The sequence below is a fragment of the Protopterus annectens genome, chromosome 2.part1 (assembly GCF_019279795.1).
Source record: "Protopterus annectens isolate FY-2018-M chromosome 2.part1, PAN1.0, whole genome shotgun sequence".
Taxonomy (NCBI): domain Eukaryota; kingdom Metazoa; phylum Chordata; order Ceratodontiformes; family Protopteridae; genus Protopterus; species Protopterus annectens.
In genome coordinates, this window is record NC_056729.1 from 1223764338 (window position 1) to 1223791870 (window position 27533).

At 45.6% G+C, this 27533-nt stretch overlaps 1 protein-coding gene across 1 annotated transcript in view; it reads right to left on the minus strand.

Annotated features, from left to right (window-relative positions):
- ATAD2B (ATPase family AAA domain containing 2B) overlaps positions 1–27533 on the minus strand; it is a 4508062-nt gene that overhangs the window by 3371785 nt on the left and 1108744 nt on the right. The gene's annotated exons all lie outside the window — the stretch shown is intronic.

Genomic DNA, 27533 nt, shown 5'->3' on the forward strand with positions numbered 1-27533 from the left:
GTGACCTTCTCGAAGAAATGGTCTGAATGTCTGGATTGCCAGTTTTACTGCCAGCATTTCTTTTAGATTTATGTGTAGGTGCAGCTGGTCTTGATTCCATAAGCCTTGTATGCACTTGTCCAGCATGTGGGCCCCCCAACCGAGGTCTGAGGCGTCCGTCGTGATGGTTTGGCTTGGTTGAATGCTGTAGAAGGGCAATCCTGTGTTTGATTGACAGGCCTGCGCCCACCATAGGAACTCTTGCTTCAGGCATAGGATTATTGGAATTCTGGTTTCTAGGCTGTGCTTGTGTTGAGACCATAAATTCTTTAGGTACCACTGCAGCTTTCTCGTATGCATTCTGGCATGAGGGACCAATATGATGCAGGATGCCATGAAGCCCAGGGCTTGCAGAACTTTTCTTGCTGTTAGATGGTTCTGCTTGGTTAATGCCAAGAAGTAGAGAGGTAGTTGCTCTTGTTTTTCTGCAGTTAGGAATGCCATTTGTTTTGATGTGTCCAGCTCTGCACCTAAGAAGGTTATTCTTTGGGATGGCATCAGCCTTGACTTTTTTATATTGACTGTATATCCCAGGGCTTGTAAGTAGGCAAATGACTCTTTGTAAGTCTTCTGTTAGCTTGTTTTTCTGTCCGCTTGTATCAGGCAGTCGTCCAGGTAGGGGTAAATTTGGATTCCTTGAAGCCTGCAATGAGCAATTACTGATGCCAGGCATTTCGTGAACACTCTGGGCGCAGTAGATAAGCCAAAGGGCAATGCTGAGAATTGATAGTGCTCTGATCCTGCAAGAAATCTGAGGTATCTTCTGCAATTTGGTCGTATGGGGACGTGCAGGTATGCCTCCTTGAGATCTAGAGTTACCAGCCAAGACTCCTTGCCCAGCATGGGAAGAAGCTGCTGTAGAGTCAGCATTTTGAATTTTGGAACAATGAGGAATGTGTTTAAAGCGGATAGGTCGAGAATAGGCCTCCATTTGTTCTCTTTTCTTGGTACCAGGAAGAGTCTGGAGTAAAATCCCTTTCCTAGCTCCATAGATGGTACCTTTTCCACAGCTCTCATCTTTAATAATTGAGATATTTGTTTTAGAGCTTCTGTCTTTTGATTTGGCGGTAGGTTTGGCATTCCTCTCTTCCCTGGTAGAGTATGGAAGTGGAACCTGTAGCCTTGATCTATTGTCTGTAAAATCCACTTGTCTCTTGTGATGTAATACCAGTTTATTGAGAATAAGGCTAGCTTTCCGCCTAAGGGTGCTGCTAGTTGTTCCCTGGTAGGCGGTGCCAGAGCCAAGTCACTGTGATTGTCCTGTTGCAGTGGTGGTGGCTGTGTCTGTGCCTCGCTGGTTGTTACCCTGCCACTGGCGTCCCCTGTAGGCACCCCTGGATTGGTTTCTGCCTCTTGATCGCCTATTCCTGCCTCTCTGTGCTTTAGAGGAGTCTGGAAAGGACCAAGTTTTGGAGGGCCAATTCCTGCTAAACCTTGGAGGTTGGACCTGTAAGAAATCTTTCACTGTTTGTACAGATTTTGCCTTCTCCTCCATCTTCTTCAGTACCTGTTGTGCAGGAGAACCAAATAAATTGGCCTTGTCCATGGGAGCAATTAACAGTTTTGATTTGACATGGTCCGGTAAAGCCTGCTCTTTCAACCATGCATGCCTTCTGATAACTGTGCCAGTCATGGCTGATCTAAAGGAAGCCTCCAGTGCATCATAGCCGCATTTTAAAGAATGGTTACTAACTTGCTGAATGTTATGTACCATTTCCTGAACATACTTCTTATCAAAAGGATCATCAGAGGAGAGTTTTTTAGTTAACTGGTCAAGCATAAATTCTTGATATTGAATCATATGAAATTGACAGTTCAAGGCCCTAGCTGACAGAGTAGCAGAAGTGTAAACCTTTTTACCCCATCTCTCTAAGGACCTGGATTCCCTTTCAGAGGGGAGGGGATTTTTAGCAGAGGTAGTTGCTACAGCCTTAGGCCCCTGGGAGATAGTCTCGGGATCTGCAAAAGGAGCCTTGTATAAATGGTGATGCGTGTCCGGGACCCTGTAGTACCTATCGGGCTTAGCAGGGGCCGGAGGTAATGAATCAGGAGCAGTACAAGCATCATTAAATGCATCATCTACAACAGAAAGAACTGGAGGTATAGCTAAAGGCCTATGTTGTGGTAAATGCAAAAAGGTTCTAAGCCTTTTCCTGGAGTCTGAAAAATCTTGGCCCTGCCACTGAAATTGTTCCCTCATAGCATGTAAGGTTTCCCCAAAGGAAAATTCCTCAGGTGGAGAGGCAGAAGGGATGAACTCTTCAGCATCAGAGTCTTCGTAGGGGGAAGAAGGAGCCTCTGGAGGGTCTGTATTTTCTGAATCATCAGAGGAATCATCTGTGGACACTGGCTCAGGGGGCTCTGCTCTAGGCCTCTTCTCTGGAGGTGGATGAGAGGCCCTGTCCGGAAGAGGTTGGGATCCCTGGATTAAAGAAATAAGATCCTCTGATAATGAAAGCATTTGGGAACTGGAGCTGGGCCTGTGAGCAGGGGGCTTAACAGGTACAGATTTTGTAGCTTTAGCTGCTTTAGCCCTGGCAAAGGCCTTAATGGACATGGCTGCAGGAGGCCTAGCAGCTCCACGTGCAGGAGTTAAGATATCCAAGGGAATAGTGTCAGCTAATTCCGGAGAAACCGCAACCGCAGGTTGGATTTCAGAAGCAGATTCCACCAGGTTAGAAGAGGCCTCGGTGGAAGGCATGTTTACGGCTGAAGGAAGAACCGCTTGCTCGGTTTCAGCCGAAACAGAGACACTCGCGGTTGGCTTAACCGCGGTTTCGGCCGAAACCGCGGACCGCGAGTGTCGGTCCTTTTCCTTGGTTTTTTGGATATTTGTGTAGTCGGAGGATCCGACGGCATAATATAAGCAAAATCAGAGCCAAAAAACTGCTCAGCAAATTCAGACCGACGTCTAAGCGTCCGTCGGTTAAAAGAACCACAGGCTAGACAAGCTGCGACGTCGTGGTCTGGGCCTAAACAAGGTAAGCAGTAAGAGTGGAAATCTTTATGAGGTATTTGTTTCCCACAAGTTAAACAATTATTCACTTTTTCTGACATCGGCTGAGGCAAGAAAGAGTCCCCAACAGGGTACTTAGCTTTTTAGAAGTCTTCGAAGTAGTATTCGGTAGTAGTAATCTCTGGTTCTGACCGACTGGCACTTGCGAACAGCTTCTGCTTCGGGCGCCACGCGGCAAGAAAGACTGAGGAAAATGGCATCGGCTGATGCCTTTATACCCGAATAACTGCCACTACGACGTCGGGTGAAGTGCGACACCAGCCGAGGCCAGACCCAGACTTTGGAATCCGGCCGACCGAAGGGCTGCCTGACGACAGGACAACCCATTTGTAAAGACTGCAGATGCATCCTTGAAGGACATCGAAGGTGTTTCTGCAGCACCATCTTTTTCAGCAGTGTCGTCAGTAGGGGCTAAACAAAATAGCTGCGTCGGCCTAGTACTTTCCGCCAAAAGTTCCGAAGCAGTCTCGGGTTCCAGGTCTGCGGTAGTCAGGGGCTGCGTCGGAGCCTCACTGAAGACTGGAGAACCGGAGACTGGACCAGCTGAGGCCTCGGAGTCTGGCTTGGGTCTAGGCTGCCTGTCCTTATCCTTGCGTTTTTTGTGCACGCTGGTAGTCGGTTGCTCCGACGGCATATTGTAGTTAAATTTTCTATCGAAGTAGTGTCGTGTGAAATCAAAGCGTCTTTTTATAGTACGCTTATTAAACCTAGCACAAAAACGACAAAGTACAGTTTTGTACCTACCATAAATGTAGATGTCCGATAGGAATGCATCTGCAGTCCTTACAAATGGGTTGTCCTGTCGTCAGGCAGCCCTTCGGTCGGCCGGATTCCAAAGTCTGGGTCCGGCTCGCTGGTGTCGCACTTCACCCAACGTCATCGCTGCAGTTTTTCGGGTATAAAGGCATCAGCCCACGCCATTTTCCTCAGTGTTTCTTGCCCCAGATGCCAGGTGCCCTCTTGGATGGCTAAATTTGGATAAATGCCAATGTCTCCAAATAGTAGAGAGCAAACACATAAAATAAGCATGTATGTACATATATACAAACAAATACACCATAATAGATCCCCCCCAAGCTAGCTGAAGGATGGCAAATACCCTAGGAGTACCTCAGAGGGGAAGGTGGGTGGGTAATCCTGACTGCAGATGCATTCCTATCGGACATCTACATTTATGGTAGGTACAAAACTGTACTATGTCCTTCAAGGATGCATCTGCAGTCCTTACAAATGGGTAGAATACCATAGCTAAACAAGGGGAGGAGGAAAAGAGTAGATTATGGTGTAGCTAGGATCCCTTGCAAAACAGCAGTGGCAAAACCTGCTCGGGATCTAGATATAAAGGTAAATTGTAATGCTTGGCAAATGTATGCACGGAGGTCCAAGTAGCAGCCTCTATAATGTCCTTGGTAGCCACTCCTCGTAAGAAAGCTGTGGTAGTGGCTGTAGCCCTTGTGGAGTGAGGCCTGATGTTCTCTGGAGTTTTCTTTCCATGGTAGGAGTAACAAAATCTAATGCAATTTCCAATCCATTTGGAGATTGTCTGTTTTGAAATTGGTTTTCCTTCCTTTCCTGTGGCATATGCTACCAGAAGCTGGTCAGTTTTTCTACTGGACTTAGTCCTGTCCAGGTAGTAGCGTAATTGTCTATGTACATCCAAGGTATGCAAGAGTCTTTCTCCCCTGTTCTGTGGGTTTGGGAAGAATGTAGGTAGGTGGATAGCCTGATTTAATGATACTCTGGATACCACCTTAGGCATGAATGTAGGATTTGTTCTCATGGACACTATCTTGATGGAAGATCAGGAAGGGTTGCACTGCCATTAATGCCTGTAGTTCAGAGACCCTTCTTGCTGAAGTTATTGCCAGCAGGAAAGCAGTCTTCCAGGATAAGTATTGTAATTCTGCTGTTGCTGCTGGCTCGAAAGGGGGAAGTGTCAATTTTTCTAGCACAAAGTTCAAGTCCCATGCTGGCAATGGTGGTTTCCTGGGAGGTTTTACATTTTTAATTCCTCTCAGAAACTGTCTGAGCAGGGGATGAGAGAAGACAGGAGGATCCAAGCTGTATTCTGCTGAAATAGCTGATGCATGTATCTTGATGGAAGAATAGGACAGGCCTGTGTGGAAGAGCTCTGCCAAGTACTCCAGGATGTTAGCTATGTTTACCAGTGTCACATCTTCTCCCTTTGCAGTACTCCAAATGAGATATATTTTCCATTTTGCTGCATAATTCTTTCTTGTTGAAGGTCTACGAGCCTGCAGGATTATGTCTAACCCTTTGGGATAAATTTGGGTTAATTGCTGTTATGTAATGTTCCAGGCAGTTAGCTGCAGAGTTTTCAGGTTTGGATGCAGGATGTTGTAGTTGTTCTGTGTTAACAGTAATGGGATCAGGGGTAGTGTCCATATTTGTTCCCGAGACATGCTCCTCAGCAATGGGTACCAACGTTGTCTTGGCCAGTCTGGAGCTATCAGAATGATCCTTGGACGGTCCTCTTTGATCTTCAGAAGCACCTTGTGCATCAAAGGAAGTGGTGGGAATGCGTATGCTGTCAGGTTTTTCCAACTGAAAGATAGGGAGTCCACCTTCCAAGCAAGTGGGTGGTACGTCCTTGTGCAGAATTTCTTTAGCTGGTGATTGAGTGGGGATGCAAACAAGTCTATTTGTGGTAATCCCCATTCTCTTGTGATGGCTTTGAAGATGTCCGGATGAAGCATCCATTCGTGGGCATCTGTGGTAGTTCTGCTTAATATGTCTGCTAGAATGTTCTCTTTTCCCGGTACAAAAATTGCTTGTAACTGAATGTTGTAGCTCAGGGCCACATCCCATAGGTCCAGTGCCAGCCGGCATAGAGGATATGAATGGGTGCCTCCCTGTTTGTTGATGTACCACATAACTGTGGTGTTGTCTGTCCTTATCATCAACTGACCTTCTTGGAGAAGTGGTCTGAATGACTGGATTGCCAATTTTACTGCCAGCATTTCCTTTAGATTTATGTGTAGGCGCAGCTGGTCTTGAGTCCATAAGCCTTGTATGCACTTGCCCAGCATGTGTGCCCCCCAACCGAGGTCTGAGGCATCTGTTGTGATGGTTTGGCTTGGTTGGCTGTTGCAGAAGGGCAATCCTGTGTTTGATTGACAGGCCTGAGCCCACCATAGGAACTCTTGTTTCAGGCATGGGATTATTGGAATTTTGGTTTCTAGGCTGTGCTTGTGTTGGGACCACAAATTCTTTAGGTACCACTGTAGCTTTCTCATATGCAGTCTGGCATGAGGGACCAGAATTATGCAGGATGCCATGAAGCCTAGAGCTTGCAGTACTTTTCTTGCAGTTAGATGGTTCTGCTTTGTTAATGCCAAGAAGTAGAGAGGTAGTTGCTCTTTCTTTTCTGCAGTTAGGAATGCCATTTGTTTTGATGTGTCCAGCTCTGCACCCAGAAAGGTTATTCTTTGGGATGGAATCAGCCTTGACTTTTTTATATTGACTGTATATCCCAAGGCTTGCAGCAGGTAAATGATTCTTTGTAAGTCTTCTGTTAGCTTGCTTTTGTTGTCCGCTTGTATCAGGCAGTCGTCCAGGTAGGGATAAATTTGGATCCCCTGAAGTCTGCAATGAGCAATTACTGATGCCAGACATTTCGTGAACACTCTGGGCGCAGTAGATAAGCCAAAGGGCAATGCTGAAAATTGATAATGCTCTGATCCTGCAAGAAATCTGAGGTATCTTCTGCAAATTGGTCGTATGGGGACATGCAGGTATGCCTCCTTGAGATCTAGAGTTACCAGCCAAGACTCCTTGCCCAGCATGGGAAGAAGCTGCTGTAGGGTCAGCATTTTGAATTTTGGAACAATAAGGAATGTGTTTAAAGCGGACAGGTCTAGAATGGGTCTCCATTTGTTTTCTTTTCTTGGTACCAGGAAGAGTCTGGAGTAAAATCCTTTCCTTGCTCCATAGATGGTACCTTTTCCACAGCTCTCATTCTTAATAGCTGAGATATTTGCTTTAGAGCTTCTGTCCTTTGAGTAGGTGGTAGGTTTGGCATTCATCTCTTCCCTGGTAGAGTATGGAAATGGAACCTGTAACCTTGGTCTATAGTTTGCAAAATCCATTTTTCCCTTGTGATGCAATGCCAGTTTTTTGAAAATAAGGTTAGCTTTCCGCCTAAGGGTGCTTCTAGTTGTTCCCTGGTAGGCGGTGCCACTGTCAAGTCACTGTGATTGAGTTGTTGTAGTGGTGGTGGCTGCGTCTGTGCCTCGCTGGTTGTTACCTTGCCACTGGCGTCCCCTGTAGGCACCCCTGGATTGGTTTCTGCCTCTAGAACGCCTATTCCTGCCTCTCTGAGTCTTAGAGGAGTCGGAAAGGACCAATTCTTGGAGGGCCAGTTCCTGCTAAACCTTGGAGGTTGAACCTGTAAGAAATCTTTCACCGTTTGTACAGATTTCGCCTTCTCTTCCATCTTTTTTAGTACCTGCTGAGCAGGGGAACCAAATAAATTGACCTTGTCCATGGGTGCATCCAAAAGCTTTGATTTGACATGGTCTGGTAATGCCTGTTCTTTCAACCATGCATGTCTCCTGATAACTGTGCCAGTCATGGCTGATCTAAAGGAAGCCTCCAGTGCATCATAGCCACATTTTAAAGAATGGTTACTAACCTGCTGTATGTTATGTACCATTTCTTGAACATATTTTTTATCTAAAGATTCTTCAGAGGACAGCTTTTTAGTTAACTGGTCAAGCATAAACTCTTGATATTGAATCATATGAAATTGGCAGTTCAAAGCCCTAGCTGACAAGGTAGCAGAAGTGTAAACTTTTTTACCCCATCTCTCTAAGGACCTGGATTCCCTTTCAGAGGGGAGGGGGTTTTTAGTAGAAGTAGCTGCTACAGCTTTAGGGCCCTAGGAGATAGTCTCTGGATCTGCAAAAGGAGCCTTGTATAAATGGTGATGAGTGTCCGGGACCCTGTAGAACCTATCAGGCTTAGCAGGAGCCGGAGGTAATGAATCAAGAGCAGTGCAAGCATCATTAAATGCATCATCTACAACAGAAAGAACTGGAGGTATAGCTGAAGGCCTATGTTGTGACAAATGTAGAAAGGTTCTAAGCCTTTTTCTGGAGTCTGAGAAATCTTGGACCTGCCACTGAAATTGTTCCCTCATAGCATGCAAGGTTTCCCCAAAGGAAAATTCCTCAGGTGGAGAGGCTGAAGGAATGGACTCTTTCGCATCAGAGTCTTCGTAAGGAGAATAAGAAGCCTCAGGAGGGTCTGTGTGTTCTGAGTCATCAGAGGAATCATCAGTGGATACTGGTTCAGGGGGCTCTGCTCTAGGCCTCTTTTCTGGAGGTGGGAGAGGACCTGTCTGGATGAGGCTGGGATCCACGAATTAAAGAAATTAGATCCTCAGCCAAAGAAAGCATATGAGAGCTAGTGCTGGGCCTGTGTGAGGGGGTTTGGCAGGCACAGTTTTGAAGCTTTGGCTGCTTTAGCCCTGGCAAAGGCCTTAATAGACATGGCTGCAGGAGGCCTAGCAGCTCCACGTGCAGGGGTTGAAATATCCAGGGAATAGTGTCTGATAATTCCTGAGAAACCGCAACAGAAGGTTGGATTTCAGAAGCCGATTCTACCAGGTTAGAGGAGGCCTCGGTAGAAGGCATGGTTTCGGCTGAAGAAAGAACCGCTTGCTCGGTTTCAGCCGAAACCGAGACACTCATGGTTTGCTTAATCGCGTTTCGGCGAAACCGCGGACCGCGAGTGTCGGTCCTTTCTTTCGTTTTGAAATTTGCATTGTCGGAGGATCCGACGGCATAATATAGGCAAAATCAGAGCCGAAAATCTGTTCAGCAAACTCCGACCGACGTCTAAGCGTCCGTCGGTTAAAAGAAGCACAGGCTAGACAAGCTGCTACGTCGTGGTCTGGGCCTAAACAATGTATACAGTAGGAGTGGAAATCTTTATGAGGTATTTGTTTCCCACAAGATAAACAATTATTCACTTTCTCTGACATCGGCTGAGGCAAGAAAAAGTCCCCAACGGGGTACTTAGCTTTTTAGAAGTCTTCGAAGTAGTATTCGGTAGTAGTAATCTCTGGATCTGACCGACCGGCACTTGCGAACAGCTTCTGCTTCGGGCGCCACGCGGCAAGAAAGACTGAGGAAAATGGCGTCGGCTGATGTCTTTATACCCGAAAAACTGCAGCGATGACGTCGGGTGAAGTGCGACACCAGCCGAAGCCGGACCCAGACTTTGGAATCCGGCCGACAGAAGGGCTGCCTGACGACAGGACAACCCATTTGTAAGGACTGCAGATGCATCCTTGAAGGACATCTAGTGACGTCATGGTCTGGGCCTAGGCAAGGTATGCAGTAAGAATGAAAATCCTTATGAGGTATTTGCTTCCCACAAGAAATACAATTGTTAACTTTTTCTGACATCGGTCAGAGGCAAGAAAAGTTTCCCCAACGGGGTACTTAGCTTTATTGAAGACTTCGGATCTGAAATTCGACTTTGAAAATCTCAGGAGTCGGCCGACCGACACTTGCGAAAGTACAGTTTTGTACCTACCATAAATGTAGATGTCCGACAGATATGCAACTGCAGTCATAACATATGGGTTGTCCTACCTCAGTCAGCCCTCGGTCGGCCGGATTCCAAAGTCTGGGTCCGACGTCGGCTGATGTCGCATTTCTCTCCGACGTCAGAGCGGCTGGAGTACATAAGCATCAGCCAACGCCATTTTCTTCAGTGTTTCTTGCCTCAGATGCCAGGTGCCCTCCAAGGAAGGCTGTAATCAAATTGGAAGACAAAAACAGGATTCCAGACAAATAAATGAGCAATAAAACAAATACACCATAACAGATATCCCCAGCTAAGAAAAACAGGGATAGGAGTGGACCCTAGGCATAGAGGGGTATGGAGGGAGGGAAAATCCGACTGCAGTTGCATATCTATCGGACATCTACATTTATGGTAAGTACAAAACTGTACTATGTCCTTCAAGAATGCAACTGCAGTCATAACATATGGGTAGAATACCATAGCTTAGATGGGGGAGGAGGAATGCTCTAGGAAAAGGATGGTGTGGCAATCAAACCCTGCAGGACTGCCGAAGCAAAGCCTGCTCTGGATCTGGAGTATAGAGGGAGATTGTAGTGTTTGGAGAATGTATGCACGGAGCTCCATGTAGCAGCTTCTAGAATGTCCTTAGTAGGCACCTCTCAAGAATGCTGTAGATGTGGCTGTAGCTCTGGTGGAATGTGGTCTGACATTGGCTGGAACAGTCTTTCCATGAAAGGAATAACAGAATCTGATGCAATGTCCAATCCATTTTGAAATAGTCTGTTTTGAAATTGCTTTTCCTTGGACTGCAGGCGAGGCTACAAAAGTTGTTCAGACTTCCTACTGGTCTTGGTTCTGTCCAGGTAGTATCGAAGTTGTCTGTGAATGTCCAAGGTATGTAACAGTCTTTCCCCCTTATTCTCAGGACTGGGGAAGAAAGCAGGCAGATGAATAGCTTGATTTAAAGAAACCCTAGATACCACCTTTGGCATAAAAGTAGGGTTGGTCCTTAATGAAACTCTGTCTCTGTGGAAAATTATGAACGGTGGTATTGCCATTAGGGCTTGTAGTTCCGAAACCCTTCTTGCTGAAGTAATTGCCAACAGGAAAGCTGTCTTCCATGAGAGAAATTGCAAGTCAAATGAAGCTGCTGGCTCAAATGGAGGTAGAGTCAGTTTTTCTAGGACAAAATTGAGGTCCCAGGCTGGCACTGGGGCCTTTCTTGGTGGCTTAATGTTCTTGATTCCCCTGAGGAATTGCCTTAGCAAAGGATGTGAAAAGACAGGCGGATCAGTGTTATATCTAGCTGAAATAGCTGATGCATGTATCTTTATGGAAGAATATGAGAGGCCATTCTTTAGCATATCTGCCAAATATTCCAAGATGAGTGGGATGTTCAACAATGATGCATCATGTCCCTTGCTGGTATTCCAAATGCTGAATCTCTTCCATTTTGCTAAGTAAACCTTTCTGGTGGATGGTCTTCGAGCCTCTGTTAGTATCCGCTGAACTTCCTTGGAGAGAGATAGGTTGAGGTTATTCATGGGATCTCCCAGGCTGTTAGCTGCAGTGTCTGAAGGTTTGGATGCACTGTTTTGAAGTTGTGTTGAGTCAAAAGTAGAGGCCATTGGGGAAGGGCCCACTTCCTGGTGTGACATATGCTCCGCAGTAGTGGATACAAGTGTTGTCTTGGCCAGTCCGGAGCTATTAGGATTCCCTTGGGTCTCTCTGCTTTGATCTTTAGTAATACTGAGATCATCAGTGGCAGAGGTGGGAATGCATAGAGTTTTAGGAAGTTCCAGTTGAATGAGAGCGCATCTATTTTCCAAGCTTGTGGATGGTATGTCCTTGAGCAGAATTTTTGTAGATGATGGTTGAGGTGAGAGGCAAATAGGTCTACTTCTGGCCTGCCCCATGTCGAAGTGAGCTGTGTGAAGATCTTCGGATGTAACCTCCACTCGTGTGGATCTGTGAAATTCCTGCTTAGGCTGTCCGCCAGCACATTGTCTTTGCCTGAAACAAACTGGGATTGTAACTGAATGTTTAGGCTCAGTGATTTTTCCCAAAGATGCATTATCAGTCTGCAAAGGGGGTAAGAATGGGTGCCCCCTTGCTTGTTTATATACCACATCACAGTGGTGTTGTCTGTCCGTATCAGTAAATGGCCTTGCTGAAGTTGGTGTTGAAAGGCCTCGATGGTATGCATTACTGCCAGCATTTCCTTTTGGTTTATATGCAGATGTGTTTCCTTTGGAGACCATTGTAATTGTATACACCTGCCTTCCATGTGCACCCCCCATCCAAGGTCTGAGGCGTCTGTGGTCATGGTCTGTGTTATCTGTGGTTTTTTGAATGACATACCTGTGTTTGCCTGGCTCACCGAGGCCCACCATAGGAATTCCTTTTATAGGCATGGAATGAGCGGTATGGTTGTCTCCAAGTTGTTGCTGTGCTGAGACCAAAGGCTTTTTAGGTACCATTGAAGCTTCCTCATGTGTAGTCTTGCTAATGGAACCAGGAGAAAGCAGGATGCCATGTAACCCAGGGCCTGTAGGAATCTCCTTGCAGTCATCTGGGTAAGTTTTGCTAAACCTTTGAAGTAATGAGTTAACTGCTCTTGCTTGTCTTCTGTTAGGTAAGCCATTTGAGAGGCAGTGTCTAATTTGGCTCCTAAGAAGATTATTTGCTGGGATGGCTGAAGTCTTGACTTTTGGAAGTTGACTGTGTATCCCAGAGCTTGAAGTAATCGTATGACATAGTCCAAGTTTTTTGTCAACATCAATTTGCCGTCCGCTTGAATGAGGCAGTCGTCCAGGCACGGGTAAATTTGGATCCCCTGGAGCCTGCAATGAGCAATTACTGAAGCCAGGCATTTTGTGAATACTCTGGGCGCAGTAGATAAGCCAAATGGCAATGCTGAGAATTGATAATGCTCTGGCCCTGCAAGAAATCTGAGGTATCTTCTGCAGCTGTGTGATAGGGACATGCAGGTATGCCTCCTTGAGGTCCAGAGTAATCAGCCAAGACCCCTTGCCCAGCATGGGAAGGAGTTGCTGTAGAGTCAGCATTTTGAACTTTGGTACTATGAGAAAGGTGTTTAATGCGGACAAATCCAGTATTGGTCTCCATTGAGATTCTTTTCTTGGAACAAGGAACAGTCTTGAGTAAAACCCATGGCCTTGTTCTTGTTGTGGAACTCTTTCTATTGCTTTCATCCGAGTCAGCAGAGAGATTTGCTTGATAGCCTCTGCCCTCTGGTTTTGTGGTAGGTTTGGCATGCCTTGTTTTCTTGGTAAGGTATGAAAATGGAACCTGTAACCTCGGTGTATAATGTCCAAAATCCATTGGTCCTTTGTCAGTCTGTGCCAATTTTCTGCAAACAGAGATAATTTCCCGCCCAAGGGAGCTTCTATTTGTTCCCTGGAAGGCGGAAGTAGAGGAAAGTCATTGAGATTGTGGCTGTGGGGCAGGTGAAACCCCTGTGTCACTTCTTTGGTTTCCTGTCTGCCACTGTCGTCCCCTGTAAGGACCTCTGCATTGTCCTCTTCCTCGGCCACGTCTGTTTTTACCCCTTAGAAACTTTTCAGGATTAGGAAAGGACCAGTTTTTTGAAGGCCAATTCCTACTGAATCTGGGGGGTTGAACCTGGAGGAAATCTTTCACTGTCTGAACTGATCTAGCTTTTTCCTCGATGGACTTTAACACATCCTTAGCATTAGCACCAAAAAGCTTGTTCTTTTCCAAAGGTGCATCCAGAAGTTTTGCCTTTACATGATCTGGAAGAGGTTGATCTTTTAACCATGCATGTCTACGAATGACTGCCCCTGTCATAGCTGCCCTACATGAAGCTTCCAGTGCATCATATCCACACTGCAGGAAGTGATTGCTTACTTGCTGAGAGTTATGTACAGCTTCCTGCAAAGCCTTCCTGTCTAAAGGATCAGGAGCGGCCAAATGTTTTCTGTAAATCTTCCAACAGGAAATCCTGATATTGTAACATATGAAAAAGGCAATTCAAAGCTCTCATAGATAAGGTAGTGGAAGTGTAAACCTTTTTACCCCATCTCTCTAATGACCTAGCTTCCCTGTTGGAGGGTAAGGGATTTTTAGAGGTGGAAGCTGAAACTCCTTTAGGCCCCTGAGAAATAGTTTCCAAATCAGCAGTATGGGCCCTGAATAAATGGGAATGTGTTTCTGGGACCCTGTAATACCTGTCTGGCTTGGCTGGAGCAGGAGGAAGAGAGTCAGGGGTAACACTAGAGTCAGAATATAAATCATCCAAACCATCAAGAACAGGAGGAATAGCTAAGGGCCTGTGCTGGGGCTTTTTAAGGAAAGTCCGAAGGCGCTTTCTGGAATCAGAATATTCCTGGCCTTGCCACTTGAAATGTTCCCTCATGGTATGCAGAACTTCCCCAAAAGAAATATCCTCAGGAGGGGAGGCCGAGGGGATGGAATCCTCTGCATCCGAGTCCTCATAGGTCTGGAAGAGCTCTTCCTGGCCATCAGAGTGGACAGAGTCCTCAGAATCTTCATCTGATGGAATAGGGTCAGAGGGTTCAACCCGGGGCCTTTTATCAGAAGGAGGCTGGGATCCTCTCTCAGGATGGGTCTGTGAACCTCTAATCATAGAAATTAAGTCAGCAGCCATAGTTATAATTTGTGTCTCTGGAGTAGGCTGAGGTAAGGCTTTAGTAGTAAGATGTTTTGTTTTGCTGGCTGCCTTAGCCCTAGTGTAGGCCTTAATAGACATGGCCATAGGAGGCCTAGCAGCTCCACGTGCAGGAGTGACCTTGTCTACAGTAATGGTCTCGGGCATTTCCTCGGTTTCGGTATCCAGAGGAAAATCAACTGGCGGAGTGATATCCGGAATCGGAGTCGTCGGTAATGCGGTGTCTTCGGTTCGGAGCAGTGGAAAAACCATCTCAGAGGGAACCGGAGCACTCGCGGTAGGTTTTGGAGTGGAGTCGGTGGTAGACGCGGGCCGAGGATGATGGTCCCGGTCTTTTCGTTTCTTGGGAGTTTGCGATGTCGGAAGTTCCGACGGCATAGTGTAAGCAAATTTTTCGCCAAAAAAATCTTCAGCGAACTCCGCCCGGCGCCTGAGAGTGCGCTTGTTGAAGCGAGCACAGGCTACACAGGCCAAGACGTCGTGGTCTGGGCCAAGGCAAGGAAGACAGTAAGAGTGGAAATCCTTATGAGGTATTTGTTTACCACAAGAAAGACAATTGTTAACTTTTTCAGTAATTTCTGACATCGGCTGAGGCAAGAAAAGGTCCCCAACGGGGTACTTAGCTTTTTTGATGACTTCGGAATCGAAGAATACAGGAGCTGACCGACCGGCACTTGCGAACTGCTTCTGCTTCTGGCACCGCGCGGCAAGAAAGACTGAAGAAAAATGGCGTCGGCTGATGCTTATGTACTCCAGCCGCTCTGACGTCGGAGAGAAATGCGACATCAATCGACGTCGGACCCAGACTTTGGAATCCGGCCGACAGAGGCCTGCCTGAGGCAGGACAACCCATATGTTATGACTGCAGTTGCATTCTTGAAGGACATCTGCTTCTGCTTCAGGCACCATGCGGCAAGAAAGACTGGAGAAAATGGCGTCGGATGCATTATATATACCCCTGGCGCACTGATGTCAGGGAAGAAGCGACAGCAACCGATGCCGGACCAAGACTTTGGAATTCCGGCCGACTGCGGGACCGCCTGACGACAGGATAACCCCCTAGTGTGATGACTGCAGCAGGGTAACACGATGAACATCTGTCACAGGCCCTGCTCTCATCTGTAGGGAGAGGATTTATAGAAGAACTGTCTCTGGCTCCCTTAGCTTCACTTAAGGCTCAGCAGAGGGGTTTCTGTAGAGAAATTTGTGGAAGTCTTGAACACTGTAAAATGTGTCAGGTTTTCAAGGGGCAGAAGGTACAGAGTTAGATTTAAGAGAAGATTTCTGGGAGACATCCTCCACCACTTCCAGAACTGGAGGGATAGCCACAGGCTGATGATCTGGCAAGTCCAAAAACATCCCTAACCCTCTTCCTTCATTCCTCAGCCTGTGGGTAATCGTGAGCCTTCCATTGTAAATGCTGTCTCAGGGAAGGATCTCTTCAGAGTCACAATTCTCATAGGAAGTGTATGAAGGACCCTCTTCAGATCCAGAGTCGTCAGAGTCCTCCCCAGACATGAGGGGATCCTGATAGATTCTGAAGGTTTGCCCCTTTTCCCAGTGGCAACAGTTTGTCCAGACTTGACAAAAACAAAGATCTTCTGCCAGTCGGATAAGGTCCTGCTGAGAACCCTGTGGAGCTGAGCCAGAACGTCTAAATGAAGGCCTAGGTACAGAAGGCCTCCTAGGAGTGACTAAGACCTTAACTCTAGAAGTGTCCAGTGCCCTCATGCCTGTCTCTCAAGGATGCTGAAAATGCACCAAAGCTGTAGCGGACCGAGGCCTCATTGACGAGTCTCCGGGTGGGTGACTTTCTTCAGAAGCCAAGGCCTGCTGAGCAGTCCTGGATTCAACAGATGAACCACTGTTGAAGATTTTTGTAGAAGTGGATGGTAGTGATAGTGTAAAGGGTCTCAACAGAGGCCTCAGTCATCAGTTCTGGAAGTGAAGTGGGCTGCGTAGGCGCCATACATTTTTCAAGAATTACAAGCCTGGAAGGAGAGTCGAGCAGAGATGGATGGTCATCTAAAGGCCTATGCTTTTTTTTTTTATTATCTTTCTTGTGCTTAGGCTGATTAAATTCAGTACGACTGACGGATGCCATAAACGATGGTTGAACTGTTGGCCAAGAAACTTTGCAAGTAATTCAGACCTACGCCGGATGGTTCTAGTATTGAAACATGCACAAAAAGCAACAGTAAGCAACATTGTGATCAGGGCCTAGGCAATAACACAAAGGGAATGAAAGTCTCTGTGTGGGATCTGCTTTCCACAATGGAGACAGTTACTGACCATCTGAGATGAGCAAGGAAAGAAAAAGTTTCCCAATGGGGTACTCATGTCTCAGACGACACTTCTCTCTGGTATGCTGCTTCGGTGCTTCAAGTCTTCCACAGCAAGAAAAGACTGGTGTTCTGACACAGGCTAGTTACCTTTATATCTGAGAGTACTGACATTGGTCTGGACATCTGAGAGCCAAAAAGTTTTTTTTCTCTGGTAGTCAGGCCAACCGAGGGCTTTCAGGGCAGAAAATCCCAATAGTCAGGACTGCAACAGTGAAATACGCAGAAAAAATAGTTGCGTAAAATCTTACCACAACCATAGATGTCCTTCTCTTCCATGTTTCAGTATTCTTAGTGTGGGATTCTCCGCCTCAGGTGACCTGAACGTCAGCTCCTATACAAAAGCTTAAGGCTGGTTGCTGTAGGCGATTGGGACATCACACATAGGGCCACAAACCAAGGGCCTTAAATGTTATGCCTGCACGCACAGACCTTAGAACTGACTGCCCAGTCGGACAGTATAGTAAGAGCCAAATGATGTCCACCAGAAATGTGAAGTACCATTCGTTTGCCATTGTTACCATAGTCTGGGTGGTGCTCCAGGGAGCTCCATAGACAGGTGAAAATGAATTTAGAGAGATAGGTGGGGGGTACTGAAAAAACAAAAAAGTCCAGCACAGATGGGTTGAAAACTAATTAGGTAGCTCAAAAAACAGACAGCATACCGGTTTCGGCAACAGCCTTCCTCAGTGCTTTTCAGCCACCAAAACTGAGTTCAACCCCTGGTTTCAATAGCGGGAGAAAAGTACAGTTGTGTACACTTACCATAAATGTATATGTTGGAGTGTATTCACTGTTGCAATTATTACATTTGGGTTATCTGCTTGCAGGTAGCCCTAGGTCGACCTGATTAACAAAGTCTTGGTTGCTGTCCCTTCTTCCATGACGTCAGATTGTCAGGGGTAAAAAACATGCAGCTGACACCATTACATCAGTTTTTCTTACCCCAGATGTCAGGTGCCCCCTAAAGGGAAGCAATTAAATGTAAAAGTACAATGATATACCTCCAACAATAAAGCAAATACACCAAAAAGCTTTTAAGCATAGTAAAGGAAAGTAGAGTTAAAGTCAAAAGAAGTTAGGAGCTGGAAGGAGGGTAACTAGGACTGCAACAGTGAATACACTCGAACATCTACATTTATGGTAAGTGTACACAACTGCACTATGTTCTTCGTGTTTCACTGCTGCAGTCATTACATTTGGGTAGATTCCCAAAGCTATGATTGGGAAGAGGAATTTAAATAGTATTAGGACCAGCTATAAGGCCCTGCAAGACTGTAGTGGCAAAGCCAGCTGTGGATTTAGAGTAAAAGTACAGTTTTGTACCTATCATAAATGTAGATGTTCAAGTGGTTATACTGCTGCAGTCATCACACTTGGGTTATCCTGTCGTCAGGCGGTCCCGCAGTCGGCCGAATCCCAAAATCCTGGTCCGGCGTTGGTTGTCGTCGCCTCTTCCCTGACGTCAGTACGACAGGGGTATAAAGACAGCCTACACCATTTTCTTCAGTTTTTCTTGCCCCAGATGTCAGGTGCCCCCAACTAGGAAGGCAATACAATAGTTATGCAACAATACCTTAGTAGATAAGCAATAGTACTAGCTGTAAGCAAATACACCATATAGACATGCATCCAATAAATTGATGTACATCGAGTTGTAACTAACACCCTGGTAGGTAGAGGGGATGACGGGAGGGTAACCTGGACTGCAGCAGTATAACCACTTGAACATCTACATTTATGGTACGTACAAAACTGTACTATGTTCATCGTGCTATACTGCTGCAGTCATCACACTTGGGTAGAATCCCATCCCAAAGCTATGGAAGGGTGGCTGGTACTAAACTGGGTTAGGTGATGCTAGGATGCCCTGCAGAACTGCAGTGGCAAAACCAGCTCTGGTTTTGGAGTATAATGGAAGGTGGTAGTGCTTGGTAAAGGTGTGCACTGAACTCCCAAGTAGCTGCCTCCAGAATGTCTTTGGTTGGAACCCCTCTGAGAAAGGCTGCTGAGGTTGCAGTAGCCCTGGTAGAATGGGATTTAATATCGACAGGCACTGCCTTCCCATGGTGCGAGTAGCAAAAGTGGATACAAAGTGCTATCCATTTGGAGATGGTCTGTTTTGAAATAGCCTTTCCTTGTGAACCTGCAGCATATGATACAAAGAGTTGGTCAGTTTTTCTGAAGATCTTTGTCTTAATTAAATAGTAACGTAGCTGTCTGTGAATGTCCAAAGAGTGAAGGAGCCTTTCTCCTTTATTCTGTGGGTTAGGATAAAAGGTGGGTAAATGAATGGACTGATTCAAAGCCACACTGGATACTACCTTGGGCATGAAGGTAGGGTTAGTTCGTAAAGAGACTCTGTCCTGATGGAAAATGATGAAAGGTTCCACTGCCATAAGTGCCTGTAGTTCTGAGACCCTGCGTGCTGAGGTAATAGCCAGTAACAAGGCTGTTTTCTAAGACAAGTATTGTAGTTCTGCTGAGAAAGCTGGTTCGAAAGGAGGCAGTGTTAACTTTTCTAAAACGAAGTTCAGGTCCCAAGTTTGGTGTTGGTGGTTTTTTGGGGGGTCTTATATTCTTAGCCCCTCTGAGAAACTGCCTAAGTAAAGGGTGTGAGAAAATTGAGGAATCCGTATTATACGGAGCTGAAATGGCTGAAACATGGATTTTAATGGAGGAGAAGGAAAGGCCTTTGTGTAGCATCTCAGTTAGGTATTGCAGTATGTGAGGAATGTTTGGTGTCCAAAGATTTTGACCTTTATCCTGGTGCCATGCACAAAATCTTTTCCATTTGTCTGATTAAGTCTTCCTGGTGCTGGACCTCCTGGCCTCCATAATTACATTCAGGACGTCCTTTGAGAGAAGTGTTGATTGATAATTTAAGGAATTCTCCATGCAGCTAAATTTAAAGTTCTGAGCTGGCTGCAACGGGTTTAATAGTTTTTCTGAGTCAACAGTAGTGGGAACTGAGGCAAGATCCATGGAGGGCTGCGAGTCAAGTTCCTTAGTAATGGGTACCAGTGCTGGCGTGGCCAGTCCGGAGCAATGAGGATCATTTGTGGTCTCTATGACCTGACCTTCAATACCACCTTGGTCAATAGAGGTAGTGGAGGGAAGGCATAGACTGTCAGTGTTGTCCAACTGAATGATAGGGCGTCCACTTTCCAGGCTAGGGAGTGATAAGTCCTTGTGCAGAATTTTTGTAATTGGCAATTATTGGGGGAGGCAAATAGATCTATGTCTGGACATCCCCATCTTTGAGTTATCATTGAGAATACTTGTGGGTGTAGTCTCCACTCGTGAGGGTCTACCACATTTCTGCTTAATTCGTCTGCCAATATGTTTTCCATTCCTGGCAGGAATTGTGCTTGTAGTTGTACTTGGTAGGTCAAAGCTGTGTTCCATAAGGTCATAGCCTGTCTGCATAAAGGGTAGGAGTGTGATCCTCCCTGTTTGTTTATGTACCATAACTGTGGTGTTGTCTGTCCTTATTAGAAGTTGTCCTGGATGCAAGAGGTCCTTGAAGGCTGTCAGTGCATTTTGCACAGCTAGCATCTCCTTTTGGTTGATGTGAAGATGCATTTGTTTTGCAGACCATTTGCCCTGTATGCACTGTCCTGCCATGTGTGCTCCCCAGGTGTAGTCTGAAGAATCTGTTGTCATGGTTTGGTTTGCTGGAGGTAAGACGAAAGGTAGACCCTTGTTTGTTTGACATGCTTGAGCCCACCATAGGAACTCTTTTTGAAGGCAGGGAATGATAGGTATATTTGGTTCAAGGCTGTGCCTGTGTTGAGACCATACACTTTTCAGGTACCATTGTAATTTTCTCATATGCAGCTTTGCATATGGGATTAGTTGAATGCATGATGCCATGAACCCCAACGCCTGCAGAATTTTCCTTGCAGTGAGCTGGGTAAAAGTTGCTATCTTTTTGAAGTACTGAGTCAATTGTTTTTGTTTGTCTGGCGTGAGGTAAGCCATCTGGGCCGTTGTATTTAAGCTGGCACCCAGGAATATTATCTGTTGCGAGGGTATTAGTTTCAACTTCTTTTTGTTTACTGTGAACCCTAGGCAACTGAGCAGCTGTGTTACAAAAGCCAGATGCTGTAATAGAAAGTCCTTGCTGTCCGCTTGGATCAGGCAGTCGTCCAGATATGGATAAATTTGTATTCCTCGTTGTCTGCAATATGCAATTACTGATGCTAGGCATTTCGTAAATACTCTGGGTGCAGTAGATAAGCCAAAGGGCAATGCAGAGAATTGATCATGCGTTGTACCTGCCAAAAATCTGAGGTATCTTCTGCAATCTTGTCTGATAGGGACATGCAGGTATGCCTCTTTGAGGTCCAACATTACCAGCCAAGACTCCTTGCCCAGCATGGGAATGAGCTGCTGTAGTGTGAGCATTTTGAATTTGGGTACCTCCAGGTATGTGGACAGAATTGAGAGGTCTAAGATGGGCCTCCAGGCTTTGTCCTTTCTTGGGACTAGAAACACTCGAGTAAAAACCTTGACCTTGCTCTTTTGTAGGTACCTTTTGAATTGCTTTCATATCCATGAGAGCTGAAATTTGCGTTTGAGCCTCTGTCCATTGGTTTGGAGGCAAATTTGGCATGCCTCTCATACGAGGTAAGGTGTGGAAGTAAAATCTGTAGCCTCGGGTAATAATGTCCAGAATCCATTTGTCCTTTGTTATGATGTGCCAATTTTGTGGAAATAGAGCCAGTTTCCCTCCCAAAGGTGCTGCCAGGGCAATTCTGCTTGGCAGGCGAAGAGGGAAGTCATTGTGTTTGTTTCCTGAAGGGTTGAGATCTTTCGTCTCCACCTCTGAGTTGCTGTATGCCATTGTCCAGGCCTGAAAGAACCTTGTGTCTGGCCTCTGCCCCTTGGACGCCTGCACCTACCTCTTTGGGGTCGGTCTGATGCAGGAAAGGACCAGTTTTTTGATGGCCAGTTTCTGCTGAAACGAGGAGGCTGTACCTGTAAAAAAAATCTTTAACTGTTTGCATAGATTTTGTCTTTTCTTCCATTTTCTTCAAAACTTCCTCTGCTTTGACACAAAATAACACATCTTTCTGCAATGGGGCATCCAATAACTTTGCTTTGACATGTTCTGTTAAGGCTTGTTCTTTAAGCCAAGCATGCCTATGTATGACAGACCCTGTGACAGCTGCTCTACATGAGGCTTCCAATGAATCAGAACCACACTGTAAGGCATGTTTTCCCACCTGTTCTGCTGCATGCAGCAAATCCTGCATCTCTTTCAAATCTAGTTGATCTGTCTGGGGGATCAGCTTCGGCTTTAACTGTGTAATCAAATACTGTTGGTATTTTAGCATGTGGAATTGGCAGTTTAATGCCCTCATGGCCAAAGTGGCAGACTTATACACTTTCTTTCCCCATCTTTCTAATGCTCTGGAATCTCTTTCAGAAGGAAGTGGATTCTTAGCAGTAAAGGCCTTAACCCCTTTGGGACCCTGGGAAATGGTCTCGGTCTGCATTAGGGCTTTTGTATAGAAACTTATGAGCATCAGGAACTCGGTTGTATCTGTCTGGTTTAGCTGGTGCTGGAGGTAAAGAATCTGGGTTTAAACTGGATTCAGAGAAAAATCATCCAAAATGTCTAAAACTGGAGGGATTGCCAGGGGGTCTATGCTGTGGAAGAAGAAGAAAAGTACAGTTTTGTACCTACCATAAATGTAGATGTCCGATAGGCATGCATCTGCAGTCCTTACAAATGGGCTGTCCTGTCGTCAGGCAGCCCTTCGGTCGGCCGGATTCCAAAGTCTGGGTCTGGCCTCGGCTGGTGTCGCACTTCACCCGACGTCATAGCGGCAGTTCTTCGGGTATAAAGGCATCAGCCGACGCCATTTTCCTCAGTGTTTCTTGCCCCAGATGCCAGGTGCCCTCTAGGAAGGCTAAATTTGGATAAATGCAAATGGTTCCAAATAGTAGAGAGCAAACAAAAAATAAGCATGTATGTACATATGTGCAAACAAATACACCATAATAGATTCCCCAGCTAGCTACAAGATGGGCAAATACCCTAGGAGTACCACAGAGGGAAGGAGGGTGGGTAATCCTGACTGCAGATGCATGCCTATCAGACATCTACATTTATGGTAGGTACAAAACTGTACTATGTCCTTCAAGGATGCATCTGCAGTCCTTACAAATGGGTAGAATACCATAGCCAAACTGGGGAGGAGGAGAAATAGATTATGGTGTAGTTAAGATCCCTTGCAAAACAGCAGTGGCAAAACCTGCTCGGGATCTGGAGTATAAAGGTAAATTATAATGCTTGGCAAATGTATGCACGGAGCTCCAAGTAGCAGCCTCTAAAATGTCTTTGGTAGCCACCGTAAAAAGCTGTGGTAGTGGCTGTAGCCCTTGTAGAGTGAGGCCTGATGTTTTCTGGAGTTTTCTTTCCATGGTAGGAGTAAGAAAATCTAATGCAATTTCCTATCCACTTAGAGATTGTCTGTTTTGAAATTGCTTTTCCTTCCATTCCTGTTGCATATGCTGCCAGTAGCTGGTCAGTTTTTCTATTGCTCTTGGTCCTGTCCAGGTAGTAACGTAATTGTCTATGTACATCCAAGGTATGCAGCAGTCTTTCTCCCCTGTTTTGTGGGTTGGGGAAGAATGTAGGTAGGTGGATAGCTTGATTTAAAGATACCCTGGAGACCACCTTTGGCATAAAAGTAGGATTAGTTCTCATGGACACTCTATCTTGATGGAAGATCAGGAAGGGCTGTACTGCCATTAATGCCTGTAGCTCAGATACCCTTCTTGCTGAAGTGATTGCAAGCAGGAAAGCAGTTTTCCATGATAAGTACTGTAATTCTGCTGTTGCTGCTGGCTCGAAAGGAGGAGTGTCAACTTTTCTAGCACAAAGTTCAAGTCCCATGCTGGCAATGGCGGCTTCCTGGGTGGCTTTACATTTTTAATCCCTCTCAGAAACTGCCTGAGCAGAGGATGCGAGAATACTGGAGGATCCAAGTTGTATTCTGCTGAAATAGCTGATGCATGAATCTTAATGGAAGAACAGGACAGGCCGTTGTGGAAGAGCTCTGCCAAGTATTCCAGGATGTTAGCTATGTTTACCAGTGACACATTCTCTCCTTTTGCAGTACTCCAAATGAGATATCTTTTCCATTTTGCTGAATAATTTTTTCTTCTTGAGGGTCTGCGAGCCTCCAAGATAATGTCTTTAACCCTTTGAGATAAATCTGGGTTATTTGGTCTTATGCAATGTTCCAGGCAGTCAGCTGCAGTGTTTTCAGGTTTGGATGCAGGGTTTTGAAGTTGTTCTGCGTTAACAGCAAGGGAACTAGGGGCAGAGGCCATATTTGTTCCCGAGACATACTCCTCAGTAATGGGTACCAATGTTGCCTTGGCCAGTCTGGAGCTATCAGGATGATCCTTGGACGGTCTTCTTTGATCTTCAGTAGCACCTTGTGCATCAAAGGAAGAGGTGGGAATGCAGATGCTGTCAGGTTTGTCCAACTGAAAGATAGGGAGTCCACTTTCCAAGCAAGTGGGTGGTATGTCCTTGTGCAGAATTTTTTCAGTTGGTGATTGTGTGGGGATGCAAATAAGTCTATTTCTGGCAGTCCCCATTTCCCTGTAATGGTTTTGAAGATGTCCGGATGCAGCATCCATTCGTGGGCATCCGTGGTAGTTCTGCTTAGGATGTCTGCTAGTATATTTTCTTTTCCTGGCACAAAAATTGCTTGTAGCTGAATGTTGAAGCTCAGTGCCACATTCCAGAGGTCCATTGCCATCCGGCATAGAGGGTATGAATGTGTGCCTCCCTGTTTGTTGATGTACCACACATCTGTGGTGTTGTCCGTCCTTATCAGCAGTTGACCCTGTTGAAGAAATGGTCTGAATGCCTGAATTGCCAGTTTTACTGCCAGCATTTCCTTTTGATTTATGTGTAGGTGCAGCTGGTCTTGAGTCCATAAGCCTTGTATGCACTTGTCCAGCATGTGTGCCCCCCAACCGAGGTCTGAGGCGTCTGTTGTGATGGTCTGGCTTGGTTGAGTGCTGTGGAAGGGCAGTCCCTTGTTTGATTGACAGGCCTGGGCCCACCATTGGAATTCTTGTTTCAGGCATGGAATTATTGGAATTTGGGTTTCTAGGCTGTGCTTGTGCTGAGACCATAAATTCCTTAGGTACCACTGTAACTTTCTCATATGTAGTCTGGCATGTGGAATTAATATTATGCAGGATGCCATGTAACCGAGAGCTTGCAGGACTTTTCTTGCTGTTAGTTGGTTCTGCTTTGTTAATGCCATGAAGTAGAAAGGGAGTTGTTCCTGTTTTTCTACTGTCAGGAATGCCATTTGTTTTGTTGTGTCCAAATCTGCACCCAAGAAGGTTATCCTTTGGGATGGTATCAGCCTTGACTTTTTTATATTGACTGTGTATCCCAGGGCTTGTAGTAGATGAATGTCCCTTTCCAAATCTTTTGTTAATTTGATTTTGTTGTCCGCTTGTAACAGGCAGTCGTCCAGGTAAGGGTAAATTTGAATTCGGTGAAGGCTGCAATGAGCAATTACTGATGCCAGGCATTTCGTGAATACTCTGGGCGCAGTAGATAAGCCAAAGGGCAATGCTGAGAATTGATAATGCTCTGATCCTGCAGGAAATCTGAGGTATCTTCTGCAATTTGGTCGTATGGGGACGTGCAGGTATGCCTCCTTGAGATCTAGAGTTACCAGCCAAGACTCCTTGCCCAGCATGGGAAGAAGCTGCTGTAGGGTCAGCATTTTGAATTTTGGAACAATGAGGTATGTGTTTAAAGCGGACAGGTCGAGAATAGGTCTCCATTGGTTTTCTTTTCTTGGTACCAGGAAGAGTCTGGAGTAAAATCCTTGCCCTTGTTCCATAGATGGTACCCTTTCTACAGCTCTCATCCTTAGCAAGTGAGTTATTTGTTCTAGAGCTTCTGTCTTCTGATTTGGAGGTAGGTTTGGCATTCCTCTCTTCCTTGGTAGAGTATGGAAGTGAAACCTGTAACCTTGGTCTATTGTCTGTAAAATCCATTTGTCTCCTGTGATGTAATGCCAGTTTACTGAAAATAAGGCTAGCTTCCCGCCTAAGGGTGCCTCTAGTTGTTCCCTGGTGGGCGGTGCTAGAGCCAAGTCACTGTGATTGTCCTGTGGAAGTGGTGGTGGCTGGATCTGTGGCTGTACCTCGTTGGTTGTTAGCCTGCCACTGATGTCCCCTGTAGGCACCTCTGGATTGACGCCTGCCTCGAGCGCCTATTCCTGCCTCTCGGAGCTCTGGCGGTGTCTGGAAAGGACCAATTCTTGGAAGGCCAGTTCCTGCTAAACCTTGGAGGCTGGACCTGCAAGAAATCCTTGACTGTCTGGACAGATTTTGCTTTCTCTTCCACCTTCTTCAGCACCTGCTGAGGGAGCCAAACAAATTGAGCTTATCCATGGGAGCATCTAGGAGCTTTGATTTAACATGGTCTGGTAAGGACTGCTCTTTTAACCATGCATGTCTTCTGATCACTGTGCCAGTCATGGCTGATCTAAAGGAAGCCTCCAGTGCATCATAGCCGCATTTTAAGGAATGATTACTGACCTGCTGAATGTTATGTACCATTTCCTGTACAGATTTTTTGTCTAATGGTTCATCCGAGGACAGTTTTTTAGTTAATTGGTCTAACATAAATTCCTGATACTGAATCACGTGGAATTGACAGTTCAAGGCCCTAGCTGAAAGAGTAGCAGAAGTGTAAACTTTTTTACCCCATCTCTCTAAGGCCCTAGAATCCCTTTCAGAGGGGAGGAGGTTTTTGGTAGAAGAAGCTGCTACAGCCTTGGGTCCCTGGGATATAGTTTCGGGATCTGCAAAAGGGGCCTTATACAAATGATAATGTGTGTCCGGAACCCTGTAGTACCTATCGGGCTTAGCAGGGGCCGGAGGAAGAGAATCAGGAGCAGTACAAGCATCATTAAAAGCATCATCCACAACAGTAAGTACTGGAGGAATGGCTAAAGGCCTATGCTGTGGCTAATGCAAAAAGGTTCTAAGCCTTTTCCTAGAGTCTGAAAAATCCTGGCCCTGCCATTGAAATTGTTCCCTCATAGCATGCAAGGTTTCCCCAAAAGAAAATTCCTCAGGCGGAGAGGCAGAAGGAATGGAGTCTTCTGCATCAGAGTCCTCATAAGGAGATTTGTAAGAATTGTATGCAATTGGGGATGAAAATGAGAATGAAAACTTTCATGAGTCTCTTATGGAATCTGACTTGGAGGGGATTTTTGGAGGTGGTTATGGTCACTTAAAAGTTCCCCATTTTCCAGGTGACAGTACTTTTATGCCTCCTAAGAAATCTTCGGCAATAAATGCCTTTGAACATGTTGTTATGGCCAAGCTGGAATCGGAACATAAAACTTTTTGTATACGAAAAAAGATGTTTAATTTAACTAAAAATGAATGGCTGGCCCTAAAAACATTTAGGATGGAATTGGATAAAGTAACTGTCAAACCGGCGGATAAAGGGGGTAATTGGGTGATTATGAACAAAGATAAATATGAGAACATAATTAATAATTTACTGGTGGATGATACTTATCAAAAGTTAGAAAGTAACCCCCTTGAGTCTTATTCTGGTGAACTTCATGAATTACTAGAGAGAGGTGAAAGATTGGGATTTTTCACTAGTAAGGATGTAAAAAGTTTAACCATGAAGGAACCCCAACACCCCTATATGTACATAATCCCTAAGATTCATAAAAATGTTACCAATCCTCCAGGTAGACCCATTATTTCGGGGATTGGGTCTTTTGTTGAGAGAGTTAATATTTTCTTGGACCATCATTTAAAGAAATTTTTGTCAAAGGTTCAATCTCACGTCAAGAACACACAGGATGTATGTGTGGCTTTT